The sequence below is a fragment of the Cupressus sempervirens genome, chromosome 4, assembly GCF_028749045.1.
Source record: "Cupressus sempervirens isolate cs-2001-9-10 chromosome 4, ASM2874904v1, whole genome shotgun sequence".
Taxonomy (NCBI): domain Eukaryota; kingdom Viridiplantae; phylum Streptophyta; class Pinopsida; order Cupressales; family Cupressaceae; genus Cupressus; species Cupressus sempervirens.
Genome location: NC_143121.1, coordinates 646,995,627 through 647,014,175, shown reverse-complemented (window position 1 = coordinate 647,014,175; position 18,549 = coordinate 646,995,627). Strand labels below are relative to the sequence as shown.

The 18,549-nt window shown below is 32.5% G+C and overlaps 1 pseudogene; it reads left to right on the top strand.

The window, feature by feature from the left end:
* The first annotated feature begins 10,496 nt into the window (after nt 1-10,496).
* On the top strand, nt 10,497-18,056 carry LOC149562893 (putative prolyl 4-hydroxylase 7; annotated as a pseudogene).
* The last annotated feature ends 493 nt before the right edge of the window (nt 18,057-18,549 follow it).

Below are 18,549 nucleotides of genomic sequence, written 5' to 3'. Positions count from 1 at the left end.
ATTAGGCTTTTATTTATTTGTATATAATCAATGGTGCAAAACTAGCAACCCTGCAGCAGCATAAAAGCCTAAATAACTTGACATTTTCCCACATCACTTGACAAGGTAATAGCATTTATGGACACCCTTTTTGAAGTACTAAAACATATTCAACCCTACCATACACTCCTCTGGGTCAGGTCTAACTGTTCCAACATATTGACCTTCAAAATGACTTAAAAACCATGAGCTCACAAAGAAACTACACTCTATTTGTATCCTTATCACTCCAAATCATCAACAAAGTCATGAAATGACAAAAATTGAATAACTCTATAAGCAATTAGCCTCAAAGGCTATGTAACCCCAAAACCTCCAATTTGAGGCTTTAAACCCTTGTTCCTTAGGCTTTCTTTAATGTCTTGTTTCTACACACTTCCTGGCCTAAAAGATTGTTGATTCACCATCAATGGAGTAACATAAGATGATCCAAACACTTAGATAGCCCTCTCATTCGAGCCAAATGCTCACTGTTATACTATACCTGTCAATTCACTGGTTTCTCATCACTATTCCGTGAAGAACAATCAAGATCTAAACTCATGTCTGCATATAAAAGTTAGAATACTATTATACATGTTATATTGTCACATCCCATGAAGTCAAGGCCCTTTAGATTTCATGGCATGGTCACATCTTAAAGGAAACTAGGACTGTTGCAAAGATACACCAAAAATGAAGAGTATGAGTTATACAAAACATCTAAACTCTCAACATAGAGTATATCAAATACATTCAGGGTAAGAAAAGAATGAAAATAAAGTTCTAATACTCTTCTTCTTTCCCAAAATGAACAATCACATTAATTTGTAGAGATCCAGTGCTAGTTTTGTAGAAAAAAGATATGCTTTGTTATTGTCTTTTATCAGTCTATTCATTTCCCAGGCTTCTCTGCCTGCACAATACATTTCTCTTGCTAAAATAGAACTACCTATAACTATATCAACCAACTTTTGATGTTGAGTTGATTGGTAATGGCTAAAAACTAGTAAACTACCCTTTCCCTCCAAATTTCTAAATAGTTGTTTGTTTTGAATATTTGAATTTCAAATGTCAAAAATGACTTTATTTGAATAATCAACCCTTATCCAAATGTTCCTTAAGGTCCTAGACCTATCCCACGCTCAACCTAAACTTCTTGTAAACATGACTTAGGTTTGGACAACATTAGTCCAATACAAACAAACTCTTGGTCCTTTTCAGACATTACAAATGACTTTTAGTCCTTTGAGGACATTACAAAATAAACACATCTGATTACATTGTTTGTTCATGAAAACCATTATAACTTTTAATTCCTATCCATTTGAATTGCTTGGATATCTCCTTGTCCTACTCACTCCCCTGATCTTCATGGTGTGTTTGTGTATCTTTATAGAATGACCTTGGTGCCCCTGCACCAATAATTCACACAAACCTCAATCCTTAAGCCTACACATGTAGTGATTTCTTTTATTCAAAAGCTTGCTCTGTGTAAAGCCCAATTTATAGAAGAATTGTCCCTCCACTTTTTAGTAAGTATAATTTGTAGTTGATATGAGATTTATACTTTATAATTTTATTGTATTTCTTATATTAGTGCCTATAATGAATTCTTCTTAAGTATTTTATTGTCATCATAGATGCATTTTTTACATGAAGTCAACTACCTTATATCATAATAAATTGAACTCCATTTTAATAGGAATTTGATAATTCAGATGACCTCCCTCAACTTCTCTGAAGTGTATACATTTCCACTGTCTTTGTAAGGTTTAAAATAGCAAAAGATAGAAATGGGAGCTCAAAGACCTCCAAAGCCTCCAGTGGCTATGAGGTAAGTATTGAAAGCTTCACTAAAAGATTGAAGCACATATCAAATTTGAATGCTTTTATTATCATATTTGAGAATCTGCAAAGTAGAGTTCACATAAAGCAACAAAATTAAAGCTTAAGAAATTAACAATATCATATATATCTGGAAGTTACAATCTTTATAAATAATGTAAAGAAATGAAGTAAATCGGTTAACTCTCTTCTCTTGTTGAATAGCTGACTGCTTCTCTTTTTACAAAGATAATTTGACAACTATGAATTAGGGCCAAACAAATGTATGGAATGTTGTCAGAAGTTTATAGTTGTCAACTTGTCGTAATGGTAAGCAGATACTAACTAACCTCTAATGACTTGGAAAGTCATGATCACTCCTAAAGGGTCAAGTTTGGTTTCAATAACATATCTAACTATTTATGTTGAAAAAAATACCAGATTTGAAGAATGACAATTATTTTTTTTCTTTTTGGAATCACATTGATAATATAACATATGTTTTGACTTTATGGTACTCATTTTTGTGTTAATTCTCTATAGATAAAAGTGAAGCATCCTATTCGCAAAAATCTTGCCATCGCAAAGAAGCTGCTAGCAAAAGATTCTAGCATGAAGATTCTTCTAAGGAGGAGGTTAGTCATTTTGCTGTGGATAATTATCTGTAGAACAAAATCATGTTTCAGTGGAACCACAAGCTTATGGAATTTTGATGTTCAATAGTGAGAAAATGGTTAATTGAAATTCCTTATTTCAAATTGAAAATCAAACAAAAAAACTGGTGCTCTCTAAATGATGAAGACATTCATTGTACTTTTCTAGCATAACATTAATAGATATTTGTTTTTTATATTTAAATATTGCTATACTATCATGAGATTTTTAATTTTATAAAAAAAAATTGTACTTTTTGAAAGAGAGATAATAAATTTGTGTTTAATATTATTCAAATTGCATTATAGGAAACACATAAAAAACCAAGTGCTCTAAAAAAGAATAACTTAGTTGTAGTGAAGAATGGGTCAATTGCAGCTTTAAAAAATGGTAAAGAAGAATCAAGTGAGGACGAGTCTTCTGATGAGGTACTCCATGGTTAAGCCAAGTCTTCAATACATAATAAAGCAATTGAATTTCATAAATTGTTTTTTTTATAGTTGATTTGTTTAAATATTGCCCATCAAAAATTACTTAGTGTATATGAGCAATGTTAGTATGCTAATAGAAACCAAATTTGAATAAAGCTTCTACAAACTAAACAAAATTCATAAACTTCAAGATAGACTAAGATGAGCTCTCAATTGAGAATATGAGCCATTAATGGGCTTTCTCAATGAGAAGCTCTCTTGTTGAGTAGCTTTGTCTAAATAGATAGGATGTATGCTCAAGCTTATGCTTCAAAAAGGGCTTCAAATGGAGTTGGAATTTGGGTGTGAGTGTATGGTTTTGATGTAAAATGGCTTCTCAAAATGGAATTATGACTTTACTTCATGGATTGTGTTATTTTGCAAAGGGGAAGGATCCAATTTATAGGGAAGAGGCAAAAATACTTTATTTTCTAAAGGTTTTTAGGTGTCTACACTTAGTACATCTCATTTTCTTCTGCATAGGAGCTTGCAATTTTGAAGAATCTGATCGTGAAAAATTTTTCTATATTGTCATATTTCACATGCAGAAAGGTTAAATTGTAAATAGAGGTGAAGGCGCATGGATTTAAGTTTCTTCTTCATTATTTATAATGCTCTCGATTCCTCCTTTGTAGCTGTAAAAATACTTGTTTATTTTCACCATTCTAGATACCCTTTACCAAGTTCTTGAAGATTCCAAAATATCTTGGGTTGACCCCACTCTAGCATGTAGGCAAGTTTCTCGGCCAAACCATCCTTTGTTCTCGGACCATCCTTTGCATCTTCTTATAAAGAAATGGGCACCCCCGAGCTAAACTATCTAGATTGCTAAGGGCATAGAATTGTAGGGCTTGAACTCCCTTCTTATTCACCCTGGAGGTTTATTAGTTTGGCAAGACAATGAAATATGTCCTAACTCCTACTTGGTTCACAAACCTAACTCCTTTCCTTTTTCTCCAAGTATTGGCTTTACTACTATGGAAAATCAAGTGGTGTTTTTCACCTTGAGGGTCTTCAAAAACTCCTCTCCAACCATCATCACACTAGATGCATGTTGGATCTCCTTCCTATCTTCTGGTAGTGATCTCATGGCGTATTTCTTCCCATTTTTGGAGATGATGTAAACATTGCTCCTTCCATCATGCTTAGAATTGACATCAAATTTCCAGGGCCTATCTAATAATAGGTGACAAGCATCCATTTTTGTAGCATCACAGACAATCTTTTCTTTGTACTCCCCTATTTGAAATTGAACATGAACTTGTTCATTTACTATGACCTATTGCTCCTTATTTAGCCAAGAAACCTTATAAAGGTTAGGATGAGGCAACTTCTTCAATCCAAGCTTCTCTACCATTTCTCCATTTGCAGGTTGCAAACAAATCATCCTTCTTCCACCAACGAGTCATTCCATTCAAGAAAGACCACATGTCTAATGATATCAACGCACAAAAAAATAGGGAGATAATTTTTAGACTGTGGTCTAACTTAAAAATAAAAGGTGATGTAAAATGTTATTGTCCTTGAAAAAATTGTAAGGGCTTAAAGACTCAAAGATATCTAATCAAAATAGCTGAGGAACATTGTAGGCAACATGGTCACATTGAAGGGGGAAACGAATATCATCCATTGGTATGTATTTTAATAATTTATAAATTACATAAGACATGATTTGATGATGACACCATGGTCATGGCTAATATAAGGTCATCATTTTCACATAGGTCAACATCCCTAAGTTTCATGTTATGGACCATGACAATTCAGAGAGTGTGGATTTCCAAATGAGGGAACATGGAGGTGTGAATATTGAAGTAGAAGGTAATGATACCATGGAAGAAGACCCATGATGATGAAGATCATGATGATTAAGATGATCACGATGATCAAGATGATGATGATGATGATGATGTTGACATAGAGCTTGATGTACCTATACTTGAGAAGTCACACAAGTCCCTATATGAAGGCTCTGAAACAACTCTTCTTGTCATTGTATTGTTGTTGGTGAACTTGAAGGTTATGAATGGTTTATCCAACATAGCAATGACACATATGTTAAAGTATGTCATCTTCTTTCATTAGTTTACTCGTACTTCCCTTACAATTAACATTGGGTTCATGTAGCAATTAATATTCTTGAAATCAATAAATTATATTTTTTGGTCGTAGGTTGATAGGTGAGAGTTTGTTACCACCATCAAACATTCTACCTCGCTCGTACCGAGAATTATTTGTCATCATGAAAGATATTGGAATGGAGTATCAAACAATACATGCATGTCTGAATGATCATATTATCTATCATAAATAGCATGAATTTGCAACACAATGCCCTATTTGTCATACTAGTAGATATCAATCAGATTGATTAACAAAAAAGGTGTCTTGCAAGGTTCTTCGGCGTATTCCCATTATTCCATGTCTGCAACAATTATTCAGATGCAATAGCTTGGCACAATTTATGGATTACCATGCACACAATAGAAGTCAAGATGAAATTATGTGAATGTCTGCAGATGGTTCATCATTTAAGGAAATAGAGGAAAAATGGCCACACTTTAAAGAAGAACCTCGTAATCTCAAGCTTTCATTGGCAGCAGACGGTGTCAATCCTTTTAGAGAGATGAGATCTACTTACTCGGTGTGGCCTATTTTTGTTATCAACAATAACATACCTCCTTGGTTGTCCATAAAGAGAGAGCATATAATGTTGACACTGATTTTTCTAGGTATTTTTTGATTTAATGGTCATCTAGATTAATTTATTATTACTAATCCATCAAAATGGTCATAATAATTATGTAATGTTTTTGTTCATTCAACTAGGTAAGTACCAAGTTAAAGATATCAATGTATATAATGAACCTCTTATCGACGAGTTGATGGTGATATGGAATGGGGTTACTATGTATGACATCTATAGACCAATAGGACAAAAACAATTTCAATTTCATGCAATGATTGTATGGACAATACATGATGCCCCTGGGCTAACACATTTTTGTGGTTAACACCTCTTTTTTGGTATGTTATAGTGACAACACAAAGTTAATACACTTAATCCAATTATACATGATCTTGTAGGTCTTCAGACAAAGGGAAAATTAGAATGTCCGATTTGTGGTCCAAAGATGAAATCTCATCATTCAAAAAGTTTAAGAAAGCAGATGTTCGATGAGAATAGACACTTTCTGCACACAAATCATAAGTAACAAATTACCGAAAAACATCTTTTCAATGGGAAAGAATAGACTACATCAAAGTCACGGAGAATGACACCTTGCCTATGGAAGTTGGCATACAATAAAATAAATTGTCAAGGTAATGTCATTCCATCTGATGGTTTTTGTTTCAAATTTATATATCGATATTGTGTTTTTTTTACTGATGATGTAATTGATGCTTGTGAAGTTCATTAAGGCATCAATGACCAACTTCCAAAAGGACTAAAAAGTTATCCTACACAATTTACTAGGTTTTGTACTACGAGCAACTCCCAATTGTGCATTTGTTTGATCCTATGCATATTGGAAAGAATGTAACAGAGACATTATGGAAAATCTTAGATGGAAGTTGTGACAAAGACCAAATTGTCAAAACTTGTAGTAACATTGAAGAATCCAACCATGCAATGAAAAATGGAATTTAATCAAATAACAATGGAGATTAGATTGACACAAGTGCCCTTAGTTGGTTATTGTCAAAGCAGCAAAGCAATGCTATAAAAGAAGTCATAAAAAAATACGACTTCCCACAGGATTTTCTACGAACATAAACAATCTCATATCAAAGAAAAGTGAATTTGGGCCAGGGTTGAAAACACACGATTGGCATACATTTATTAAGGTAATTCATGTTATTTTTTATTCACTATATATTTGTATATTGCATTTAGTTTTAATTGCATTCTTTTATAAAATATTGACAAGATCATTTTACAAATATTATAGTACATTCTACCTCTATCTCTCCCACACCACTTCGCCAACAATGTCAAACAGGTTATATATGATCTTGGAAAATACATGAGGTGGTTTTCATCTAAAATAATCAATAAAGAAGATATAAAATATTGGAAGAGAAAAATTCCTCTTCTTATGTGTGAAATGCAAAAGTGTCTACCTCCAAGTTTTTTCAATGCACAAGAACACTACCTCATACATCAAGTTGAGGAGATTGAATTGTGTGGACCTATACCAACCAAGTCAATGTGGATGGTTGAGAGGCACTTGAAATTTTTGAAAGGCTTGGTTTGATAAAAAAAACATCCTGAGGGTTCTACGGTGGAGGGATATATGGTATACCAGACCATGGTGTACATTAGTGAATATCTTCCTAAGTTTGCAACAAAGATCCAGGTAGATCATATTTGGGATCCCAACTCAATTAACAAATTCAAAGGGGGGTACTTGATGGGTAAAGGTAGATCATGGAAAGTGAGCGGTAAATCTAAGATGTTATTGTAGTTAATTAATTCTTATGAATCTTCAATATAAATTATTTATAATTGGTGTATTTTTTTTTGTACAGGTGGTCGAGAGTGGGATGCAATACATTCGTATATTGTGAACAATCTTGATTGGATGAGGGTATGGATTGAACGATGTCAAAAAAATGGTTGCTCACTAACATGGGAAGGTGTTGCTTCATTAGTTACAAAAGTTCATCATAATGGAGATTCCAATGTTACGCCGATGGGAGTTGATCTAGTAAATGGTTTAAGAGGTGGAGAGGTATGTAGAAATTTATTAATGATCATAACTCGACATATGTTTCGTATTAACTCATGATGCAAATCATTTACACACGCTTCAAAAATTGTAGGTCAAGCACCACAAAGCTATGTATTATCATGGCCACAAATTTTGCATAAAAAAGTTGAATGACACAAAGAAAACTTGTGATTCTAGGATAACTGTAGTTTTTGAGGTCACCAATATATCATCTAGAAACAACATACATCCTTAGCAATCTCAAAATCAATACTATGGTATCTTGGATGATATAATTGAGTGTGACTTTAACTCCTTCAAAGTAGTTCTAATTGTCATCAAATGGTACAGATTACAACTAAATCAAAATGATCCAGATAGAACGGTTATTCAACATGATAATGGATTTACAATGATTAATACAAGGTCATTTGAGTCATTTGGAGATGAGCCCTATGTTCTTGCAAGCCAATGTGAGCAAGTTTGTTACTCAGAGGTTCCACATAAAAAGGGTTGGTCATTTGTTGTTAGACATGATCCAAGAGGAAGGTCAATAGAATATAATGTTATGGAAGAAGAAGATATTGAAGATGATGAAGAAGCAGATGATGAAGATCGAGATGATGGTGATGAAGATGATGGTGATGATGATGATGATGATGATGATGATGATGATGGTGGTGATGATGGTGGTGATGGTGGTGATGGTGATGATGGCGATGATGATGGTGATGATGATGGTGATGATAGCAATGATGATGGTGATGATGGTGATGATGATGATGATGATGAGGATGGTGAAGAAGAAGATAATCAATGACTATAGACATCTTCACCCCTTCTATTGACGATCTTGTATTCCATATATAAGGTAGATTTGTTCATGTTTACGATGTTGCATATTGTTCATGTTGTCTTCTAAGTTATTTGTAGCATACGTGTATCATGTAATTTTTAGCTAACTTAAGATAAATGATTAACATATGCAGGAAATATGATTACATATTTATTGTGTTCAATTCTAATGATTACAACATATGTTATTTATAATTACCATTGTTTATATTGTGTCTGATTATCACACTTTTTGCAAATAGTCAATTGACTACAGACATTGTCACCCCTTCTATTGACGATCTTGCATTCCATATATAAGATAAAAAAATTCATGTTTATGATGTTGCATATTGTTCATGTTGTCTTCTAAGTTATTTGTAGCATATGAATATCATGTAATTTTTAGCTAACTTAAGATAAATGACTAACATATGCAAGAAATATGATTACATATTTATTGTGTTCAATTCTAATGATTACAACATATGTTATTTATAATTAACATTGTTTATATTGTGTCTGATTATCACCCTTTTTGCAAACAATCAATTGACTACAAACATCGTCACCCCTTCTATTGACGATCTTGCATTCCATATATAAGGTAAATTTGTTCATGTTTACGATGTTGCATATTGTTCATGTTGTCTTCTAAGTTATTTGTAGCATACGTGTATCATGTAATTTTTAGCTAACTTAAGATAAATGATTAACATATGTAGGAAATATGATTAAAAAATATGTTATTTATAATTACCATTGTTTATATTGTGTCTAATTATCACCCTTTTTGCAAACAGTCAATTGACTATAGACAGCGTCACCCCTTTGGCATAGATCATGCACAGTGACATGGATAAGCAGGTATAAGTCAATAAATAGAGATAATTTTCTTATATTCTTCTTGTTTGTCATTGACCGCGTATGTTATAAATAGACATGTTATATAATCATATAATGTATATATAGACAAAGAAGGTTCGTATAGAAATATAATTGTATAATCACTTTCAACTTACTACATTTTATATCTCTCACGTATAGACAAGGAAGAACTACCTGTATGAGTCATGACTTGATTATTCTATATATATTATTTAAATATTATCAAATTTCCATTTGATGGATTGCAGGTGCCACCAAATAGGTACTTGTCATATCTATCTACATCGAATGAGGGAAATGAGGAAATGGTAGATGAAAGCTCTACATGTAGTACAGCTAAAATAATGAGATCAACTAGAGGTCAAAAGATTAGAACAAAAATTGATAAACGCATGCAATTTTTCCTTGCTAATGGGGGGTCATGTTCTTATGATGATGATACCAAAGGTGACATCAAGGTGCCCTTTCGGTGCACACACATTGAGAAAGAATGGGTAACCAATGAGCTACCTCCAATTAACACAGATTTTTTTGTTAATGAGAGGATATATCGCATTGCTCCATCCTCATTACATGGTTTGGGCCTATTTTCCATGGATGGGATAAAGGTATGTTACAACAAAGTTGTCGAATTGTTCAATTATGTTGGTCCATGTTACAATTATAGTGATTGGATGCAAATTGTTCGATATAAAAAAAGTATGCGTAGGTATGCACTATCAGCTAATTATATACAATGGAAAGAAAATGATCAAAGTAAAAGGTTTGCTATGTACATTGATGGGAGACAAAAAGAAAAAAGTAATATTGTAGGTTTTATAAATAGTACGCGACCTTCCTCAACTAGTAAGCAACCCAATTGCATATTTGAGGTGCGTGAGGGGAATGAAGTTTTTGTTTGTGCAATAAAATCAATAAGTGTAGGGGAAGAACTGCTAATAGATTATCATTTAAATCGCATCGATACAAACAAAGTAACTATCATGAGGGTTGTAAGTACTATATCCCATTTTGTTAAAAAGTTTTTTTTTGCTATCTATTGCTTTCAATTAGCTAAAGTTTTTATGTTTAATCATTGTGATAGGACGATATGGATGTGATAGATGATAGAGGCCACGAGGATGCTGCTCCCACCCATTCTTCAGCAATGGTAAACCTTATTGAAATTGTACAAATTAGATAGTTAAAAAATGTTATATTATTACATTAATTTATTTACAGTTTTTGAGTTTTTATGATAGTTTTACTGATATTCCTCTCACAATCTGATGTTTAGGATAAGGGAAAAGCACCTGTAGTAACTACAAAGCCACTAGCTACCCCTTCTGATGATGATATTATAGAAACTCCCAATGTAAAAATAATGTTGAAAAAAATAAATTTAAATTAATTTATAAATAATGAGAACTTTGGATGAAGCAAATATTCCATCTGAGCAGATGATGAAGAGGCTATCTGATTTAAGAGTGTAAGCTCGTCATTATGAAGTAAGCAATAATGAATCTTTAGTTATAACAAAAGTTCAATAAAGATTTATATTTTATAATATTTTATGTTATGAAGTAAAATATGTAATATGTGTTCTTATTATAGGATTTTTTGGCAACTGATCCAGAACCTGGTCAAGGACAATGCAATGAGGGCGGTAGTAGTAGAGCTCTAACTGCCACTGGTAAATTAATCTTTTAGTTGACAAGTTACAAGGAATTTTTATTTCGAACATTCAAAAACTTCGTAAGTTAACTCTTACTTTTATTATTTCAGAATTTCTTTGCTAATGATGTATTTATTCAAGTCATCAAGTGCAGGAGACTCCTAGGAGGTCGACGAATGTCCATATGAGATTGCCAAATGCAATGTCGTCAACAAGGGGGCGTCCAGCTGGTAAATCCTTGTTTTGCTATATTTGGTTTTTTGTTAATTATGAGTTGATAATTTTTACTTTTATCTTGGGTGCATCACATAGTGGATTATTATTTTTTGTGGTAGGAGATGTACTGTTTGCTACGCCAGAGACAAATCATAGTGCAAGTATTGGTGATAATTCACCATCATTTCCTAGAGCTACCCGTGTTTCTAGCATGGGAGCTATGCAAACATCATTGTTGATTGACAATGATGAATCGATGCCTTTAAAATGTCCTAAGATTCCAGGTACTTTAAATAATTATTTTTTAAATTATAATATGCATTTACCTATTCATAAGAAGCTTTGGATTGATTATCCCATGACATTTTTTGCAGGAAATGATACATTTTATAGGAAGCTTTATGACCTCACACTGCAAATATTCGGGCCCACCATACGTACAAGGTGGAACATCATAAGTGAACTAATTTTATCCCACTATTTTTGTTTTCATATCATTAATTGGTGCAACATTTTTCCTTTCATTTGGGTCTTTTCTTTTACTAGCTATATCTAACAATTTTGAGTTTTTTCTTAAAAGGTAGAACTTTCAAGATCAAAAATTAAAAGATCAGCTCATCAAAGATTTAGAGCATGAATTTGGTAATAATATTTTTGATCATAAGAAAATGTTACAAAAAGCTTCCAAACATGTTAAGGTTATGAGGGACTCATATAGAAAGAGTCTCATCATAAAACCGAAGCACGAGCGCCCTCCCTTTATTATAGTGAGGGAATGGAATGAGTTCATTTTGGATGTAAAGGAGAAAGGGGTGAATGATCGAAGAGAAACCACACCAACAAGCGTGTGAAGGTATGCAATAATATAAACTACTAGTACATTAATGTAATAATGCACTAATTAGTATTGATCGTTATATCTGTATCATCTAACATATTTCAAACTTTTCATAGGTTGTAGGACACATCAAAGGTAACAAAGTCTAGGCTAGAAAAGGTTGGGCAGCAAAAACTTGGCTCTGGGGGATATTCTAAAATCAAAGCATGAGTTGTAAGTAGCAATAAATGAATTGCAGAGAAAAAATATTTATAAAATGCAAATAATTTTGTTATTAATAAAAAATGAAAATAAAATGCAGGGTGTTGATTTTAATCTAGAGGCCATAGAAGAACAAAAAAATAATTGCCTTCAAGCAAGGCTATGCAGCTGTGGTTGAACGCCTACGACAAGCTTCCATTGCCCCAACCAAATAGTCTCCTACATCATGTGCACAGGTAAATATGCCAAAAAATATATTAGAAATTGAATACTTGAGCAACAATATATTTCATAATAATGTGCATGACATTGCAATGGAGCATGTTAATCGTGACATAGACCATATGCTGCATCATGAAGCCCCTGATGTGCCTCATACTGTCCATGGAGGTGCTCGTTTGCTATTTAAAACTAATTATGTAATTATTAATACAATTTAACATCTTTAATTGAACTTAGTATAACCTTTTTGTGTATATTTTAGAGGATATAGAACAATCATGTTGTGTTGATGAACGAGTGCTGGAGGATGTTTAGACTAATCAGCAGGTAGCTCATGTCACACATTTAGGTAAAGAAAATCTATGTTTTGTTCTTTTAAATTAATTTTTTGATTTATAGTTCTTTTACTTAAATAAAAACTTGTAATTCACTATTCTAAAATGGTGTGAATTTAACTCATGGAGTACTTGTTATTGCAGTGGACCCCCCTTTGGTGCAGCGGCCTCATGATGTTCCTCAACAGATGAGGAGGAGACATGTGTTAGAACCAATAGAGGATGGGGATGACAAGGACATTGATATTCCTCTTAGAAATTTCATGAAAAAAAAATAGAAAGAAGGCCAAAAAGAAATGATTGTTGTGTGTTAATGAATTTTATATGTTAATGACTTATTCATGAATGTTAGGTGTTAATGAATTATTCATGAATGGCTTACTCTTGAATGTTGTGTGTTAATGAATTATTCATGAATGTTGTGTGTTAGAGAATGTTATCATGTGATTGCAATGATTGAATGTTATATCTCAAAAATGGATGAATGAATGAATGTTATTAAATGTTAATGGAATTTAGAGTGATGTGTGGGCTAGCGGGGGTGGGGTCAGGGGGGTAGGGGGGAGAGGCCAAATGAGCTTTCACCTTCACATGGTTGGCCTTGTTTAGTAGAGAATATTAAACTATTCTCGAAACCAAGTGAAGCTCAAACTTTATAGATAAGCTTATAGTTAATAGTGACAACCAATTAGCAAGTCCAAATGAAGTTCTTCGTTATAGGTACCTTTTTAGTTTTTAAAGCACGATGTCATGTTTTAAAATTGTGTAGTTTTTTTCTTATGTCAAAGTATTCTTTTACTATAAGAACATTATTTATGACTTGTTTTCTAAACTAAAAGTATTAAATAGTCAAAATTGTCTTATTTTTCACACTCAATTTTCATATTAATGTGAGATGTTTTAAAATGACCATCTAAGAACTGTACAATATTTGATTTAAAAAACCCTACATGTTCAAAATGTGGTGCTCTTTCTAATACATTTGTTGTCAATACATTCCAAGCAAAGGTTGGTCGTGATAAAGATTTTAAAGAAGCATTACAAGCTCTCAAGGGAAGCCAATGTGATGTGTCATATGAAGAAACTAAAATCCTAGTGCATATCTTTGTTTGTTCTAGAAAAAAAAAATTTAATTCACCAGTATCAACTAGGTCAGCTTCCAATTTCAATATAAGCTAAAATTTGAGTAAAACTTTGGAGCTAATCAATTTCAGTGAAGATGTTTAAAAAAATAGTTGATTGTTGTTGATATTAGGTTGTCAATCTATTGAATATATTATATAGGAATATATAGAGGAGTTGGAAAATCTACCCAAGACCAAAATACTTGATCTGTTTCACAGAAACTATGCTCCTGCTGTCATTGTAAGAAATATACTCAACGATTTGTTGGTTCTCCATAATTTATCTACTCATCAACAGTTCCTTCCAATAATCTATTCATCATTTACAAGTTCATAATATGTATTGTACTTGATGAAATTTTGTTTGTTGAATCTTAATTATTTATCCAGTCATCCTTTACAACTTAACAATTGTACTTTTTGTATCAGGTTGGTGTTGGCCTAGCGGTATGCCAACAAATTGGTGGAATCAATAGTTTTATATTTTACGCTAGTGCAATCTTTGAGGTTGCTGGTGAGAAGCTACATTAGGATATTAGATTTTTCTCTTTCATTTCTTCTAATATAAATGTGTTCTTTTATGTTTTAGATGTAATATAATTGTTTTGATTAGATAAAGTGGGATAGGGTTCAAATCTGTACAATAAAGAAACAACACGATCATAAAAGGTAATATCAAGTCAAAACTATAGGCAGAAGGAATTCATAAGAGGTCAAAAGACTTTTGGACTTTAATGTAATATAATTAATTTGGACTTCATTGTAGGCTATTCTTCGAGTCAGACAACATCAGTTGCAATTGCTATAGTTGAGGTGCCAACAATGGTCAATTCCAAATAAGAACATCTTATTTAGTTCCTCTCAATGATCAAATATGTTTGTCTTACTTATTAATTAGAAAGTGGTGCTTGGCAGGTGCCAATGACAGCAGTAGGTGCATTGTTGATGGACAAATCTGGTAGGAGACCACTTCTAATGGTATGAGTTAGGTCCTGAATATAGACTGTTATAAGGACATTTACTATGTATTAATATGAACAATAATAAAGAAAACTTTCTTCAGATTGCTGAAGGAGAAATGAGTATTAGTTGCCTTATTTTTGGATTGTCATTCTACATATTGGTAATTACACTTTCCTATCATTATAAAACTTTATGTCCACTAACTCAATTTAATGGGATTTAATTTCATTTACCTAATGCTTATGCAAAAGAAACTAGCCATTTCTCTTGTTAAGTCATCTAAGACTATAAAGGGAATGCCATTGTTGTGTCAATGTGTTTAAAAGAAAATTTTAGAGTTTTCAATAAGGGTTTAGTTCATCTCAATTATTTTTAGAAATTAATTTCTAGCCGTTTTGTTAAAACCCTTGTAGAGCAGGATAGTATAAATCTGTAAGATCGTCTTATTTCTATAGGGGTTTGAAATTGAGAAGGGGTCTTTATTTAGAGGCTAATTTTTTTGTGATATTGCTATTATTATTTAATTGTGTAGTTTTTGAGTCAAATTCATTGATCTATATTTCACAAGTAGTGATTGGCACTAATCTATCTAGTAAAGCACTGGGACTTTGGCTGAGGGCACTCATCCCAGTACTACTTCAACTTAGAACTCACTTAACTACAAAATTTTGTCCATGGTTAAACCCACTCTGATTAATTTTTTAGTGAATTTAATTGTATGAAGTTTATTTATTTTGATTATATTTCATTTCTATTATTGAAACATAAGAAACTAAAGTAAAGATCCCATCTTTTACAAAGTATGGAAACAAAATTAGACCTGAACCATGATCATAAAGAACATAAAATCTATAAAAACTTGCAAAATGTAAAGAGATAATAAGAAGCACAATAATGAAATGAGCCTAAAAGACATCCATGGATTAAAGAATTAAAGGAGGAGAGTGCATATAACAAGAGTAATTGGATCTAATCAAAAGTCAAACCCAATACTCAATGAGTGGTCGTGAGTCCACTCCCATGAACCTAAGATGAGCTATCAAAATGAAATGAAAAAATCTACTTTAAAAAACTCCTAAACGGTGACTACTTGAATGAACAAGTGTCATACATGTATGGAGGACCAATTAGAATTAAAATTGTAAGTGTGATTAAATTAAATAAATATACTAACAAAATCTAGTATTAAGCACTACTACATTAACAAAGAATCAATCCCTAGCTTATTGGAGACCCCACCAAATTCCAAAGACTTAGAAGCAGCTTCTTGTTTAGTATGAATTAGAATATGTGAGTTGGTTAATTTTTTTTGTGTTTGGTTTTATTTATTGTGACATTGGTTTGTTTCGGTTAATTTTATACTTTTCATTAGTTAAGCAATCTAGTAATGGAGCTAAGGGCTGACCTTTGCACTATTAAATATTTCCTTATAGTCAAGAATGTTAACTTCAAGCAAGAGACAAGTTAGAGAAATCAATGGTGGCAGATAATGAATCAAGGAAGAGTATTATGAGTGAGATTTGAACAAGCTCAGGAATGTTCTTAAATAAATCTCAAGTATGTTGGGCTCATCCATCAATCAAAGCCTAATTTTAAAATGTAGAAAAATATGAGACTATTCATTATAAATTAGTTGGATGAAATGTTAAGCAGGCACTTGGGCTTTACCAAACATCCATATTATAGATTATATTGATTAAGATCATGTAATAAGTAGATCTTTCCTAGCTTACATTTACTCCTCTACAAAGGTTGTTTATTGGCATTGCTTGTACATTTTTATTAGGATGACATTGTTACAAGGATTGAAGATAGAATAGCAGCCTGGACCTTTCTTCCAAAAGGTAATAACATGTTGAAAAATGGTAGTAACCTAAGTCTAATTCATGATGTATTGGTAAAGATTCTTTTAAAGAGCTTGTATCATTCTGATGATGATTACAAAATGTTGTTCCATTTTTATAACATTGTAAATTCTTGTACAACTTCTTATGAAAAAAGAAATTCATTAACTAGTTTCATTGAATGTAATTTTACTGGTTCAGGCCAGGCCCTTCCCACTTTAGTTAACCAAGATTTCAATCATTAAATGACCTAATTAAAATGTAAGCCCTAATTTTTCCAATACTATAAAAGATCTTGTTTGTAAATTTCTTTCATTAATATTTCTTTTATGGGTCTTTTTAGAGAATGGCGAGGCAATACAGATTTGAAATTATGAAAATGGCCAAAAATATGAATGTCATGTTGATTTTTTCCATGATAAGTTTAACAAAGAGGTGGGTGGTCATAGAACTACCACAGTGCTCATGTATTTATCAGATGTGATCAAGGGGGGTGAGATTGTTTTTCCCTATTCAGAGGTTAGTTTATTTGCATCAAACACTCACTTTATGTGGTTAATCCATATCATAAAATGTAAGTGAGCTCTTACAAATATTATTCAATTATCTTTGTTGGGTGGTCAGGAAAGTGATGACCAATTAAAAGACAATTCTTGGTCAGAATGTGCCAAAGGTGGATATTCAGGTATAAATACTTTGGAATTTTTTTTGTTCTCCAAATTAACACTGACTAAGAATTCATGTTTACATTTAATAATCTTAAGGGTGAAAGATGAAGTGAAGCTTATATTCTTTATTTTTATCAATATAATTTATTTTCTAATTCATAGTCAAAACTAAAATGATCTACGAGATGATTGTAGTACAAGTGAAAAATGAAATTCGTGTTGTTTTTTAATACAGTAAAGCCAAGAAAAGGTGATGCTATTCTGTTCTTTAGTCTTTTTCCAAATGAGATAGCTAATGAAAATTGTCTGCATGGAAGTTGTCCTATTATAGAAGGAGAGAAGTGGTCTGCTACAAAATGGATACATGTGAAGGCATATGACTTCATTAAAATGGGCACTTCTAATGAATGCATTGATGAAAATGATGATTGTGCTAAGTGGGCTCCTATTGGGGAATGCATGAACAACCCCACCTATGTGATTGGCTCTCCACATTCTGATTGGATAAAAATTTACCCCCTGCCTCAACATCTTTCATATCCTAAATATTCCAACATGTACAACAAAGTCGAGAAAGATTGTTAGAGATAAACTAGTACACAACTTCTAGTCCACATCAATAATAGGTAGACAACTCACCCACCATTTGGGGAGGTGAGTGAGAGTCTACATACCAATTTTTTCTACCCTTGGACAATTTCAAGCCTTAAGTTCAGTAGAGTCCCAACTACAAGAGGAATGTGGAAGAGCCCATTTTGAGAGAGAATCAACAACAATAATTTCTAGATATTGACAATGTTTTATCTCAACAGTCAAGCCTTGATGTGAATCAGGAGCAACAAAATTTAGAGAAGGTTGCACGTGGCTAGAGTGGACCACATCAACAACAAGAGGTGGGGTCAAATTCATTAGGCCACAAAAGGCTAGTTCAATAGAACCATAACATTGGGAGGAGTCATCATTACCCTATGGAGAGTCATTAGAGGAAGAGTTAGGTGCACAAATAGTTAAATAATTATCATTTGTGTCCCTCCAAAAAGTGACAACGCCTCTTTGACATGCAAAAAGATAATCTATA